The sequence below is a fragment of the Protopterus annectens genome, chromosome 9.part0, assembly GCF_019279795.1.
Source record: "Protopterus annectens isolate FY-2018-M chromosome 9.part0, PAN1.0, whole genome shotgun sequence".
NCBI classification, from domain to species: domain Eukaryota; kingdom Metazoa; phylum Chordata; order Ceratodontiformes; family Protopteridae; genus Protopterus; species Protopterus annectens.
The window spans coordinates 608,512,069-608,528,857 of record NC_056743.1 but is presented as its reverse complement, the minus strand read 5'-3'; the positions used below and the strand labels follow the sequence as shown (position 1 = coordinate 608,528,857).

The 16,789-nt window shown below is 36.8% G+C and overlaps 1 protein-coding gene across 5 annotated transcripts in view; it reads left to right on the top strand.

The window, feature by feature from the left end:
• DDR1 (discoidin domain receptor tyrosine kinase 1) overlaps positions 1–16,789 on the top strand; it is a 1,200,914-nt gene that overhangs the window by 723,435 nt on the left and 460,690 nt on the right. The window contains exon 1 of one of the 5 annotated variants that reach the window (XM_044083161.1): positions 9,447–9,464. The exons of the other annotated variants lie outside the window; for them this stretch is intronic. The gene's annotated coding sequence lies outside the window, so the exon portion shown is untranslated. Of the gene's footprint in view, positions 1–9,446; positions 9,465–16,789 lie in introns of those variants that run through there. 5 annotated transcript variants of the gene reach the window in all.

Sequence of the window (16,789 nt, the reverse complement as noted above, 5' to 3'; positions counted from 1 at the left end):
CAGTGCTTTTAAAAACATCAAGGAGATGATCTGCATGTCATACTCGACAGTGAATGATATGTGTGTGTGTGTGTGTGTGTGTGTGTGTGTGTGTGTATATGTCTCTGTACACACACGTGGCTGTGGGAGTAGGGGAAATGAAGCAAAATGAATGAGCCATCTTGGCTTTGCCCTAGCAACTGGAAAACTGCAAACCTCTTTTTTTCTTGTAGATTACATTTTTTTTTCTGGTCCCTTTGCCAGGGTGACTATAATACAGTTTTGGTATGTTTTATACATACCCCTCCAACCACTTTTAGCCCAACCAGCTTTCTTTTCTGTTGAGAGTGACCAGTCTGGGCAAACAGATGACAGGACAGGTTATCCTCCTTTCAGGGAAAGAAAGAGGAGATGGAGGGGCCCTAGTCAGGGCTCCTAGCTCAATTTTTTTTGTATGCACTATCTCCTAAGAGGTCCAGTGATTCAAATAGTGGTCTTTGTGCACTCTCACCCATGACATGTTGATGACTCTGCCCGCCCCTTTTATGCAAATACTCACTTTTGGGAAACTACTGCCACCAAGTAAAATCAAAAACAAAAACGTTCTCTCCCCTCAGGTCATTATCCACTTAAGCCTACTTCTCCAATGATCCCCCAGCTTCCTCGTATGGATAATACAGCCTTTGGCCACACTGTGTGCTTTGTTTCAATTTGTTTAGCTTCTGATTGCAGTTTTGCTACTTCTGTTGTAATTTAAATGCAGCTCATTGTAAATGGAAGAAATTTAAATTTTACCCAGTTGTGATTTTGGATTCCATGCTTTGAGTGGAGATTATAGCCACATAGTCATCTGGTTTATCAAAATGAGCCTGACAAATGTAATTGGGCCAAAACAGTTTCCGTTATCAGAGACTCCTTGGTTGAAAATGATCTTTGACAGTGATCAGAGTTCAGTAACTTAGCATTTCATTATTGTGTTACTGTTTCCAGCCTGGCTACATGTTCTTATGAACTGTTACATTGCTTTTAAGTCACCCTGCACTTTAAGAATATTTGACTGGGGAGTCATTTCCCCAAATTCAATGATTTCAGAGTTGCGTATGTAAGATAGGTGTATGGAAGCCTCTGCCCCACCAAACAGAATACTGTAATCATGTCTATTTCAAAAGCAGCCTACTGTACAGAAGATTGGGTTCATTTAATTGAATGTATCAAAATAAGATTTGATGGTTTCATTTCTGAAGATTACACTAAACCTTGGACATACCATAGTCTGATTTTTGAAAGCTAAGAAACCGTTATATAGAAACTCTGTCTACTGTTCAAAACAGTCTTGCCTGTGAACATACAGACGATGATGCACTTGACTATGTTAACTTTGTTATGAACATTGATTGACTTAAAATGCTACCAAAACCTCAAATGAAATGTCGAGTCATCATACTCCAAGTAGATATAACACATACAAGAAATCAAATCTTACCATTTTATCCAAAAAAAGGTGGTTAAACTACAGCTTTCTATGATGATTCACCATATTTTTTCATGTGTGACAGTGAAGGATGAAACTTAGTTCTATTAGAAAATAGCTTAGAGTAGTGGGGATAGTACATTCTTTTTTTCCTGATGATTCCAATGGAAATAATATGGACAACTCTAGGTTTTCCTGGATTCATAAAAGAAGGTCAGTGGTTAGTACAAAGGGAAAAAAAGCTGTGTCCTGAGGGTCAGAAGAGGAACTTGAAGAATAGTCTGCCGATTCCTCTTGTTATAATGTATAAGCTGAGAGTTTTGTTTTTGTTTTGATCCTTTGATTTTAAGGGTCCATATGTTGTAGGGGGATCATTGAATCCCATTTTTTTTATTTTGAGTTATGTATTTATTTGTTATTCTTCTTTTGTGGTAATTCTGATTTTAAAACTGAAAACACCATAATACTTTAATAACCTAAGAGACTTCAGTTATACAAGCATTTACTGCAGTAATTTATTCTTTTTATGTAACTTCACCATTTCCTGATTTAATAATTGGTGGTTTAGAATGAGATAATTTTGTCTGCAGTGATAATTCTGTACATATATTAAGCCATACTTGACAGCATTCGTGTAAATAACAGTTTTGCAGTGACGTAGATGAATAAACATATTTGCTATTAAAATACTGAAAACTGCTGCAGTGCCATAGTTCAGATAATTATGAAGCATGCTGTTAAGTCTTCTACTCACCAGAAACATATACGGTTCCTCCCAGTAAGCAGATCCTGGTACCCATGAAGACTTCACATAGTAAAAGCTGTTTATTAAGGAAAACAGTCATAAATACAATAGTTGGTTTATCAGCTTCCCTTGACAAACACCTCTCAGACTGACATATGACCAAGTATGTTTTTGGAAGAATGGAATGCTTCTCACATAAAGAGTCACAGTTAAAGTTGTGTTATTGCATCTAATAGGTTCATAGGTAAGTACTAGGCTAGCTGCCATTGTGGCCCGTTTTAAGCCTAGCCAATTTCTCTTTTTGTGCTTGAAATAACCTATCACATTTAATTATAGAATGGTCTCACCCATGCCATGGTCGATAATTATATATTACTCTTAATGAAAATAACTGGACTCATACCATAGATAATTTGAGGGGACTCATGGGATAAAGCATTTAGGAGCTGTTTCTTACCATTAGTAGCACAGGGGCCCCATCCATAGATCTTAGTTGTGCTTGAAAATGAACAGGGTTGAACTTTGTTTTTTGTGGATGGGAGTCTGTTCATAGTATACCCATCCCTGCAAACCATTCTGTTGAGGATGCAGAAGAGGTCTGAGTACTTCTGATGTCATTTGACTTGCTCAAATTATCTCACCCCTCCTCTCTTCAGCCTCATGTTAAGCAATAGCCACAAATGTCCCAAATACCAGACTTGACTATGCCTTTCCATTACTTAGTCTGCACTCAGTTTACAACTGTCAAAAACTACCAGACACAAAATTAAAAATAAACAGATTTGCACTTTTAGTACCAATACACACGCCGCTGTGACATATTTTCATTTGAACCATTTTTGCTTTCATATACACTGCAGTCCAAATTTTAAGGTGTTCACATTTCTATGGCATGTTTTCGTAATTGTGGAAATGTTTGTGTACATTGAATTTCTTAACATTTATTGTATACAACTTTATAATATGTTTATATATTTGTTGAAAATTGTATGCATATATTACTGCATTACTGTAAAGCTTTTGATATTTGTATTTTGTATTTTTGTGGAGCTTTTCTCCGTGGGCATCAGCAGAAAATAAGCTCCTTCAACCCAACTGGACTTTCCAGGTAAACAAGTGACAATAAACAAATAAATAAATACACCCTTAGATAGACAGGGATACTTTCCTACTAAGTACCCATGTATTCAAAATCCTTTAAAAGGGGTACTGTCCACCACTTAAAACAAAACTCCCAATCAGAGATCAAAATAGGTCACTTAGAAGCAGCCAAGGCAAACTTTTCATACTTTCTAGGCTTAGATTCTAACAGGAAATGGGAGAAAAAGCCTTTCCTAGAAGCAGGCCCTCATTTTAAAACCACATATCAAGTGATGCAAATAATAATGAAGCACTAGAAAGTTTAAAACGTGATTGAAAAATATCCTACATGCACATGCCAAATGCACATGCTTCCTTAATACTGGCTAGGAATATTATTACCTAAAATGGGTCTTATATCAGGAATTCGAACACAGGTGTCCAAACGCCATAACATCAAACCGGGAAGTTTGAAATGTGAAAATAGCGAAGCTGCGAAACACCGATTTTTTTCCCAGGGAAAAAAATCGGTGGGCCATTTCCACGGCTTTGCTATTTCCTCCACTGTGGTGCGATCTCGGAGTTGGTATATTTAAGTAGGGGGTGTGGGGGGCAAAGCCCCCTATATTAGTAAAAGTTTGAAGTGTACGTGTTTTTTTTATTTTTGTACCGGAACAGCTATTTTTTTCCCTTGGAAAAAAAAAAAATCGCTGTTCTGTGTGTTTGAAATTCTTGCATTTCGAACTTCCCGGTTCAATATCACGTCGTTCTAACACATGTGCTTTCGACGATGTGATATAGACCCCCCTAAAACAGCTAATGTATAGCAAATAGTTAAATTTATATATTTTCGCATAGTGTATATTTGTTATACATTTATCATCTTGTACATACAACATACATACATGTCTGTGTGTGTGTATATGTATATATATATATATATATATATATATATATATATGTATATATGTATATATATATATATATATATATATATATATGTATATATGTATATATATATATATATATGTATATATGTATATATATATATATATATATATATATATGTGTGTGTGTATATATATATATATATATATATATATATATATATATATATATATATATATATATATATATATACACACACACACACACACACACACACATACACACACACACCTGTTGTGCTATAAAAACCCTATGTAATCATTTCTTCCAGTATCTTACTTCTGCATGTTAACAGTGCATACCCCAATGCATTCATTGTCATTTCCCTGTGCATATTTTCTTTTGTAATTTATTTTATTTTATTTATCATTTTGTCTGGGTTTGGCCTAGTGGCCTCTTTTCAAGGGAAACTCAAGGGTATGTATACTACTAAGGGAAATTTTGCGAGGGCATTGGGCAAATTCCTCTACTCTTTTTAATAGGTACCAAGGAAGTTTTTTACATCCACCTGAACTGCCACATACTTAGACAAATGGTGCATCGATATAAAGTCTCATATGAAGGATGTTTTGTGCCTGTGTCATGACTGAAAAGGGTCAGGTGACCAGCTCACTTACTGGTAACAAATTGTAAAATAAATAAATAGTATACATTTATATGGCACACAATCATCTTAGTTTATGTTCTGGTTCAGACAAATCCAAAATTTCCCAACCAAGTGCTCTTGGTTTTCATTGACATGTTCACTGTGTGTGTCAAGAATTCTGACAAAGGGGCCGATGCAGAAAGGTTACCAGGACCTTGTGTCAACTGTAACCTTTTTAGAGATGCCCTACCATAGTGGTGCAACATGAAGACATGCAGCACTGTGGTAGGCTGTTTCTGTGGCCATGCTAAATGCTAATGAGACATTCTGAGGGAGAACCATATGCTATCCCACAAAATGCCTTCTGTAAGGGATTTACAGAGCTGAGTGATTCATAAAGTAATATGGTTGCTCATGGAATGTTGTGCTAATGAACACAGCCAAAAGCTATTGTTCACCCACTGTGGAAGAGGAATGTGCTGGGGAGTTCACCAAACAGGTAGTGTTGGGGGTGGTGGTGTACAAGTGTTTAAATATGTGGCTACTTATGCATGTATTTTGTATGTGTGTGTGTGTGTGTGTTTGTTGGAATGGGAGGTGACAGTGGGGAGAGTAGTTAGGTGATAGGTTAAGTTTGTTATGTATGCATATTGGTGAAGTGTGCGATTGTGTGGGAGAGCTCTTGTGTGTGTGTGTGTGTATTGGGGGGGGGGGGGGCTGTCATACATCTACACTTAGACTACTGACCAAATCCTGCAATACTAGGGGAGGGATCACTAGACACCACTGATAAATCTTTGACGTTGTATTTTAATGATACTTAGACATGGATCAGGGCAACCCTAGTCACTAGGGATACCTATTAACATGCTTTAAAAGCATTTAAAATGATGTGTGGCAGGGGAACACTACACATGCAATTAGACAAAAAAAGAAGGATGACATGGGGGAGAACACTAGACAAATATACCTTGCCCAGAAGACAATAAAACAGACCGAATCTCTGTATACTCATACCTCACACAGAGCATATTAGTCCTCTGTATCACCATTAGACACCAAGGGCAGATGAAAATATTACCAATAGTGTAAAAGAATAATATATAAATTAAACAGGGAAATGTTCATATATGAGTATGTGCTTACGTCCTGTGACTGACCAGTGTTCTATCCAACTGTAGGTTGTCTGTCTTGCAACCATAGTTTTTCATGAGTGTCTCTGACTTCTGTGTAATCATGACCAGACTAAAGCAGACATCATAGAATGAAATAATTATTCAATTTAACCAGGTAAGCCAACTATACACAAATGCGCTGTTCGTCAGAGATAAAGAAGGAATTTCATCTGGAAAAATGCCTTACAGGCAACAGAGCTATAGCCAGGTCATCTGGTAGCCTACTCAGTTTCACAGACTGGCACCCCTCAGCAAAGGAAGACTAAGAACATAACAAAAACTGGTCTTCCAGTTTAAACTGTGACTGTAGAAAGCAAGGTATGGATCTCATTGTCAGTAAGCATAACTAAAACATAAAAAGTGCAAATAATTCTTTTTTGCATGAGGGCATACTCTCTTGCATTCCAGTTTGTGGGAGAATCACCTGTACTACACCACCTAAATTATATAAACCAATTTCACAGTTGCACAACAGTGGAGAAAACAGGAAAAACATTGCAATGCATCTTGCTCCAGTTTTGTGAACCACTAAACAAAAAAAAAAAAATCACGCTGAAGCTGCTCAATTGCAAATAGCTCTCCAAAGTGTATATTAGCCAACTGCAAGTGACTAGCAGAAACTACTGCCATGGTTCTGTTTAAAATGGACTGGTAGACAGACAGTAAATTATTTTGCTTTTGACTCTGTTTAATAACTTGTGACTCTCACAATGCTTACCTATGACCTAAACAGGTAGAATGCTCAGGTAATTTGTTTAGCTAATACACTGGCTATTCCCCAGCATGGTAGAATACAGGGAGATGGGACTAAATATGAGACCACTGGGACCCAAGCAATCTGTCAAGTACTCCCTTCAAACTCTGTGAATACATGAATTGAAGAGAATTTGATCCTATGAGCAAATGTTAGCAGCAAGGTAAGTATTTTTGCATACTGTCACTCTATTCTTACATAAGTACAAATCAATGATTTGGCTACATGAAAACCGCATAACAAGCGTGAGTGTCTAGTGTTTCATGTTCATGTTATATACTCACATACACACATAAATTTGTGTGTGTGTGTGTGTGTATATATATATATATATATATATATATGTATGTGTGTGTGTATATATATATATATATATATATATATATATATATATATATATATATATATATATATATGTGTGTGTGTGTGTGTGTGTGTATATATATATATATATATATATGTGTGTGTGTGTGTATATATATATATATATGTGTGTGTGTGTGTGTGTGTGTGTGTGTGTATATATATATATATATATATATATATATATATATATATATATATATATATGTATGTAGGTCTACTTTAGATCAGTGAATTTACCTTTCACCGAAACTCAAAACTACGAGACGACTTCAAAGGAAGTCCATTTCTATGAAGCCTCCAATCACCAATACAATGTTACAGAGTAAAGAACCACTTGGCCACCAGGGTCAACTTTGCCATTTTCCCCAGTGTAGTGCGATCTCGGAGTTGGCATATTTAGTTAGGGGGAGTCAGGGGTTGCAGCCCCCTATTTGCACAAGTTTAAATTCATTCCATTTAGTTCTTTTCTTCTGGTGGCCAAGTTGCTCTTTACCCTGCCACACTGTGTCAGTGATCCTAGGCTTCATAAAAATGGGCTTTCATTGAAGTTGTCTCGTAGTTTTAAGTTTCACTGAAAGGTAAATTTGTCGATCTAAAGGAGACCTATATATATATATATATATACATATACACACACACAGACACACACACACAGAGGAAAGGCTCTAGAGGAAAAAAAAGCTCCAGTAATTCAAATTAGTGGCTGTTGGGGAGTCAAGGACTACCCACCTGGCTTATGGAGTCTGTTCTTTTGTGACTGGATGCTGCACTATTAGATAACCTTTTTTTTTTTGTTAAAAACTGAGGATAAATCAAATGCAGTTGCTCATCATTTAGGGGCATAATAATCCAAGTTACCAATCGTATCTGAAGCATTGCCTATTGGCATACATTTTCTCCTTAACAAATTACAGTGTAGTGGTGCAGTTTACATAACTGCACTGTCATAGGACAATTGGCTATTACTAGCCTAACTGCCTTTGGAGACCATTTTAAGTCTAGCCAAATTCTCTTTCATGAGAATCAAACCTTGTACCTTTTGTCTCTCGGATAAGACATCTTAAACAATATGCCAAATTCCAATTATGTTACTAAGTTATTAGGCAAGCTGTCCTTGTGGTTCATTTTAAGCCTAACCAACTTCTCTTAGCAAGGATTAAACCCTGTACTTCTTTGTCTGTTAGGTAAACACCTTAACCATTATCACAACCCCTAGCCTATCAATTTGAAAGCCCCTGGTTACAACCCTGTTTCTTATAATGTAACAACCTAAAATAAAGTCAGTGTTATAATTTTAAATGTTACACTCACTGTGCCATTCTGTATTTATAAAATTGTCAGTAAGGTGAATTTGAAAACTAGGGAAATCTGAATCTCAGTTATGACAAATTGTAAGAAATTGCCTAAAACAAGACAGAAACATTAATTAATTTATTCAGCTGTTACCTTTGCTTTTCAAATAAATGGAGATGTTATGTTAGGTTTATTCTTTTTAGTACAAAAATAAACTTGTTTGATATAAATACAACGGCTTGTTTTCTCTCTGTTTTTTGGACAGTTGTTAACTTGGGAATACATCATTATTAAAATGCAGACAGAGTGACCATCAGTTTTTATCAAATTCCAGGACAGTTTGGTAATTGTGTATTTAAGTAGAAAGCTTCACATGATAACCAGTACAGAGTCTTTTCTATCAGGTTATTTTGGTGATGAAACAGTTCCATCATTCACTATTAAAAAATCTATTTAAAACGTTTTTGTACAGCAAAGAGGAGGCACATGCAGTTTTAGCTAAATTGTTTATACCCACAAATCAGAATGCTGTATAGAACCCAAATATATCATTCTGAATAACTTATATTTCTACAAAAAAAAAAAAAAAAAAACTTTATGCAGAACATGTAACTGATATGGGCTTTGGGTGGACTTGAACTACCTTCATCTCATCATGTAGTACTTATAAACTTTAAACTGCCTGAATTAGAGCAGTACAGAATGGGTAGTATGCCACTTTTCTTCTGAATATAACTATCTAGGCTGAAAACACATTTCTAGAGTAAGTGTTAAAAGCCTCTTGTATATTTCATTTGTCACAAGGGAGTACAGGTTAAACAATGTAAACACAATGCTTCAATATGAATCAGCCTGGAGAGGCTTCAAGGAAGGAGAGTCATAGCTGGCTGGGATGTCAGGGCGGGGTCACAGGAAGCGTAATGGGGTATGTGTCAAACAAAAATTAGTGAGAACACCAGAGGAAATATTAGTCAGTACAGAAGAAATGGCATTCAGATGTCAGGCCATATTCCTTACAGACAAGAAACTCGTACTCAAACATTGAATTTTTGGCAGCTTTTAAAATGGTAAGACACTATTTTATTATTCTAATTTGTTTAAATTCATGTCTTTAGTATATACTTCATATAATGATGCAGTTATTTTACATAGTAAAGACCAGACATCAGATACATTATTTTCATTTACTAATCCTCAATCTGAGTTTTGATAGACCCCCTTGGTAAAGTTTACCTGCAATTAAAGTTTGCTTCACCATTCAGTGGAATGCTTTGTCATTTTTGTAGCTGTTTCCCAAACGTATTGCTAATAAGAATCACAATGATTTCTTTTCACATTTCCTACAAGCTTTAATGCAGTTTGTCTTTCTAAAAATACCACATTATGTGTTGGAAAGCATATGAACATATGTGTCACCTTATGTCAAAATGCTGGAAAGAAAATCATGGACAAGTCTGTGGTACTGTTAGAGAAGGGGTCTGTGTCATTGTGACCTTATATGCAAAGTTAAACCACTCTCTGGAAACAAGACTCAGTACATTCAATTTGCCCAGGTAGACATATATAGTAAATTGCAGCTTTGTAAACATACATTTGCTGCTTTCAGATACAATCTCATGATCAGTGGAGCTCAGCCCTGAACTTGTGACAAAGATGAGGCTAGGGAAACATTACTTTTTTCTATTTTGTTGAAATTTGTTTACAGTGCTTAGGAGAGAAAGCCGATACAATGATATAAAATAATGGAGCATAATGTATCAAGTCTTCCTCTTCTTTAACAGAACAAGTTAGTAAAGTATCCAAGTTGCTGTACCTTTAAACACAAAGGCGTCATATGAGCTCTGCTTTTGTGCCTGACTTCTTCAGAACAAAATAGCTAAAACTGAGCTGTATTTCTACAAGAGTGCAGTGAAATTAGCTGAAAGGGACTTGGATACAGAAACAGGTATGATTTGGAGACAGTAGTCCTTTCTGAAAATGAATCCATAGAAGTCTGTGAAACAGTGCAAGTATTTTGTAGTCCTGACATGCCTGAGAAGAAAACATGTTCCTACAACCATTGTACAATAGCATTTTAACAGTATTGTTAACAGTTTGGTCTATATTGTACATCATATGAAGACTTTTGATCAGTATCTTATTATTGCGGGAAGAAGTAGCCAGGCAATTGTTATGGCTAGGCTTGTATAGGCCCTATGGCCGATAGCCTAGTACCAACCTATGAAAAGTACTAAGGTGTGATATGTATTAATGAACATCGCAGGTATGTATGAATGTGTGATAAGAAGTTTGATGCCATTTTGTCAAAGGAGCATTATGAGCAGTTACAATGATATTGCTTGTAACAGTAGAATGTACAGGTCATATACAACAAAAGAAAGAAACAAACTCCTATGTTTCGATTACTACCACCAGAATGTCTATTTCTGTATAAGGCTTCCTTGTAGATTACATAATGTACTTGACATATATTTTATATAACTATGGCAGAAATACAACAGGGTTTTCTTGTAAAATGCCTCTAATTAAGATACAAAGTTATGGTTTAGCTTTGCACATGCTTCTCAAACTCTACCTTATGGTAACCAGTGTTATATTGAGAACAGAGCAATAACATGAAAATGGGCTGTATTAAAATGTACAGGATAATTTTTTACATCTTATTATATAAATACAGCAGAGTTGTCTTTTAAAATCACCTAATTAAGATGCAGATTAAACTAGTTAATTCTTCTGTACTTGTTTATTGATTTATATATTTTCTTAAAGTGGTTGAGGCCCAGGTTCAGTGGAGGCTTTATATCACACATGTTTTTTCTGGTTTACTCTGGGTCACATAAATGGATGCTGGGAGAATAAAACCTCCAGCTAGTGTATAAAGCTTATTACTAATTAACAGCCATCTTTCTCTCCTCTATATCAAACAGTAATAACTGTAAATAGAGTTTAGCATAAGTAGAAATGTTAAAGGATGTAATGACTTGCACACTGAAATTGCACGGGATGGTGTTAAGCTGGAGTATATTTGTAAAATGTAATGTGTTATAAGGATAAGTTCAACTAGAAAAGTAATGAATAAGCTATGGATTAAGCTTGGGGCTGTTTGTTATCAGTAAAAGGTCTGTGTGATAAAGCTGTTTATAGGATTTACAAGATGTTTAAAAGTTTTGTTTTAGTTCATTTGGGGAGCTCTTCATATGTGAAGGCAAAATCAAGCAGTAACATCCGACAGGGAGTATGTTATTTTGTAAATACTGCACACCCAAGGTTGTTCTTTGAGAGCCCCTACACCCTTAAAAGTTCTGTTCTACCTCTAAGACATTATGTAAGCTCTTCTCATGAAATATTAGGAGAGTAATGGATACAGTCAATGATTTATTGATTTTGCTGGAGTTAGGGATTTTGAATATTGGAGTCATTTTGGAAATACATGGAGATCAGACATTAGGATATAAATAGCCATAGTATTTGATGACAGGATATAAGATTAAGGGAAAGTGGTATAGAGGTAATTATGCATGCAAAAAATAAAGGATAAAGGGGAGGGTTTGGTATAATGGTTAAGGTCTTTAGTTCACAGATACAAGGTACAGGGTTTGATTCTGACCCATAGTTTTCTATAGGATTGGGAGTTAGCATAATGGTTAAGGTGTTTACCGTACAGACCAGACACAAGGTACAGAGTTTGATTCTTACCCTTAGGAAGCATGTCTAAGCTTAAAAACTGCCTCTGGGGTCATTATCCTAGAAATTATGTATAAAACTATGATTATTTTAAGAAGATGTCACTGTAAATGTGACAGTGATGATTCATACAATGCAATGAGTCTATTCAAGCAAGAATGGTAAGCTGAGGTACGAAAAAGGTGAGAAGTAGGGACAGATTATGAGATTCATGAATTACTTCTGCAAGTGCTCAGAGTGACAGCTAATATCATTTATAAACCTTCAGTTTACTTAATCACTCATTAGGATCTGGAACAGTCATTGTTTAACAGAGGAAGGCCGAGTACCCCTGTTTAAGGGAAATTACAGTCCTTTAACTATGACTGCTGATTCTCAAGACATTACAAAAAGATTCTGAAGCATAAGCTTGATTTTTTTCAGAAGGTATTATTTTGAAATGTGGTAATCAGTATGAATTTTCATACAGGATATCTTATCAAATTGACCTTAAGTATTTTATGACTAGATACAAAGGAAGATAAACTCAAATCAATGGCTGTAGTATTTTCAGCTCTAGTAAGTATTATGAGTTGGTGTTGAAAAAGCAATTTATAGGGAAGCTGATAATACAGGACTAGTTAAAATGATGGGAGGGTTGATGCAGATGGTACAGAAAAGGGGGAAGAGTGGAGGAGACAAGTATCCAGTTGTATAAAAAAATCTTCAACAAGAACCCCTCAAAGTATGCATTAGCCAACTTATACATTTTTGTTTCTTTACTATTTCTTAACCCCTGCTGTCTGCCAACTATAAGACCCACTCTTGGCCTATTGTCCCATTCCTTCCCCATCACCAGGGTGAGAACCAACTGAAAAGAACCATCATTCAGTGAAAAGGGTTTCTTTTTTTTTTACGGGTTATTCAAAGTGGGATCACAAGTACTGGAAAGTGGAAATAGTTTGCAAGAGCTCTAAAAAATTGGAAGTATAGAGTAATGCATTTAGTTTTAATTATAAAAAAAAACACTATTCATGTTCAGTTCATTAAGAAAGGGAAATTGCTAAAGCTAAATGAAGTTTGGCAACAAACCAAGTTGTCCCGGGACATCTTCACAGGGGGTTGGGTTGATATTAAGGGGAGTTAAGTGGGTTGGGGAAGAGAAAGGGTTAAATGGAGTCAGGGCTGGTTGGGAGGAAATGAGATAAAGATGGGGAGGGGCTTAAGGGGTTTAGTCTAGTGTAGCTGGGTTAAACAATCACATTTTGGTTTGAACATGCTAAGGGCAGGGTACGCTCATGATGACCTGTAGATATGTTAGGAGAAAGGTAGGCCTCTGGGTCTTGGTTGTTGGCAGGGGGCTGTAAGTAGGTATTTCTGGATTTATAAGAGTAGGAGAGGGTCGGTATGTCTGGTTGTTTTATTCAGATTTAGGGCAGTGTTCAGGGTTACTCTAATTAATATACCAAAAAAGAAAGAAATAAAACACTGTAACCAAAACTAAAACGAACTGGACACTGAATGGACAGAAACGGAGTACGAAAATTGTACAAAATAACCAGATTTAATAAGTCATTGATTTAAATGAATGAACCATTTTAGCGCTTTCATCTCCTAAGAGACTTCATCAGAAATGATGACGTCTCTTAGGAGATGAAAGCGCTAAAATGGTTCATTCATTTAAATCAATGACTTATTAAATCTGGTTATTTTGTACAATTTTCGTACTCCGTTTCTGTCCATTCAGTGTCCAGTTCATTTTAGTTTTGGTTACTCTAATTAATACTTTAAATTATAATACTTTGTATGATAATCTGCATGTGGATTTGGTATAGTCGAATGTCATTAAATAATAAATATAATGTGTGTAAAATAAACATAGTAATGGCAATAGTTGGTGATGGCTGGTTCTCTGGGGAGGCAGTTGGTGGCAGGCTGTGCATTGTTAGGCTGTACATGTGGTTTTGGCATTCATTGGTGGTTTAGTGTTTCTTGAGTAGTGCCTCCAGTTAACAGGCTTGTGAGCTAAGGTTTACTTAGGGGGGTTGTTTTTTTGAGCTCCTTACCTTGCTGATGGAGAGTTTTGTTAGCTGGAAGGAGCCGTTATGGTCTTTTCACAGGCTGCGAGTCCTGTAAGGGGAGGAGGTTGCTGCCGCACTTGTGCAAGTAGCACTGACAAAGAAGAAAAATAAAACTAGAGGAAGGCTTTTGTACGCTGACGGAAATGGACTGCTTCTTTGGGGCTAGTCAGTGATGCCACATTGTAGGTATTTTCCTCGCCCCCCCCCCCCACGAGCTCCGACAGAGTTTCATGGCACTGCGCATTTCCACAGTCTTGTGAAATGATTGGGCATGGCTACCCAAGTAAGATAATACATGGTTCATCATTGCTTTTGCTTATGCATGGTTGTCTGGAAAGTAGGGCACTTTGCTTGCAGCCATTTTGAAGTAGAATGGTCTGCTAATGGGGAGGTAAAAGAAATAATCTAGTTAATGATGATAAAAATGTTGTTTCAAGTGAGAGAAGGTTACAATCAATGAATGTTTAAGACTTACACAGTTAATTAATCTTAGAAAAACTTCTGATATGTACCTTTTTCAGCTTGGAAAATACTTTCAAACTGTCGTCTTTTCCACATCTTCCCAAGCCTTATTGGAAGCAAACAAAACTAAGATAGAAATACAACTACATGGAAAGTATGTTGTAGAGGTGGGTGCTGAAGAACAATTGAAGATGAAATGGCAGCAAAAGCATGGTATGAACACCTGGAACAAACTTACCTACAGATAGAGACACAATAGACATTTCTAAGGCTGTACTGCTGCTAGAAAGATCTTGAGGTGTTAATATTTGATATGAAATGTGTACCATGTAAGGTACTAGTAATGTTGGTCAGGATCGGGCCCATTGAGGGGTGTCATTTGAACTCATCTTGTTGGATTTGTGTTGCTTTGGGGTCCCTGCATCAGGGAAATACATATTCTTTGAGATGTGGTGACTCTGGAGTAGTCATGAATGGGTTGGGGATACAGGGTTTCCCTCTGGACTGGGGAGGGTTGCACATGCTTGAAGAAGTAGTTTGTGTTCGCTCTGCTTTCGACAAGGGTCCATCTCATTTGTTTGAGATGATGATGTGGGTCCCTGTGTCCAGACTCTCCCTCTTGCTCTCTTTGTGTATATATATATATATATATATATATATATATATATATATATATATACTCCTGAAAGTTGGAGCGACCGGAAATGGAGGAGAAGAAAGACTGTTGGGCATTGGACCCCTTATCTGCCCCACTTAGTTTTGCCAGCTTTGAGACTGGCATTATGCTGAACTTGTTTGCCAACAACACACCATTATTTGAAGGCTGAGCCGATGAATGGTATTTTTTTTTCTATGTTTTCCTCTGCTTTTGAGTCCGGTTGCCAACATTGTCTACACGAGGGTGTTGATTGCACAAACTGGCATTGTTCCTTGGTAAATGTCCATGTTGTTTTGTGGGAGATACCAGAAAGGTGAAATGCTGTATTAAAGTGTAGAGAAGGAAAAGGAAGTAAAACCTACAGTTACATGCTTCATTTGAGTAAATAGCAAACAAGTGGGACACTTTTGTGGACTGTTCTCATTTACACTGATGTTTGGATGTTCACGCAGATACACACTTTGCTAGGACTTGACTCGCAGCAGTGCTGTTCAGTGAGTTAGATAAGGTCCACACAAAGAGCAAGGTAGAGTGGCATGTTGCATTGGTGGTGGTGGTTTTGTATGACGGATTCGGCAGTCTGGGTAGTGGAGAGATTTGTAGAAGTATTTTTGCGGGCTTTAAGCTATGGAGGTAATGGAGTAGTCTGCAGATACCTGGTTGGTAATGCAGTCATGACAGAGGCGAGTGTATACTTTGATAAGCAGTAACTGCTGTAATATATAAAAAAAAAAAAAAAGCCAATCGCACATAAGGAAGGTTTTGTTTCTGATTTTACTTGGTGGATGGTTGGTTTAGACAGTTTGAATTGGTAAATTTGAGTTGCGGTGTGGAGTGGTGGTTCAGGAGTGGTCATGGCATGCCTCTCGACTGCGTGGATTTTGGCTGGGTGGCAGGATTTGCCTTATTGTATTAAAAAAAAAAAGCCGGTAGGAACAGTGGGGTTATTGATGGCAGTTGCTTGGTTTTCGTACTTTGCGTGTTTCGAGTGGTGGCATGCTGTCATAGGTATTGCTGTTATGCCCATTTCATAACCCATCATACCTCTCTACAGTACAGATTTTCACAGTATGTCTGCATTGCGCCTTAAATTTTGATCTGGTGTCAAAGAATTTGTGGCTTTTAGGCAAATCAGTGGCTAATCATTAAAGATTGATTAGAGAATGACATACCTTTGTGTTTTTGGACTTCAAACCCTTCAGAAATTCATGCTAATGCAAAACCTGTTATTCTATCAACTTTCTAAGTTTGTAGGAGGTGCATGGGGGCTGGGGTTGGGGTGATTTTCACTTGCTTTCGGCCTGTGATTCTTCATTTTTGTGGTGGTTGTGTTGCTGTGGTGGTTTATTGTGGAGTGTCATCTGAATGGGGACGTACATTTTCATTTTAGGCATTGGTTTCTCTGGAAAATGCATGACGGCACGGGTCCTGTTATTCCAGCAACCTTCTGAGACCAATATTTAAAGCCTTGTTTATTTATTTTATTTATCTTTAGTGGAGACCCAAGGAGCACTTGGTTCCCTTTTAA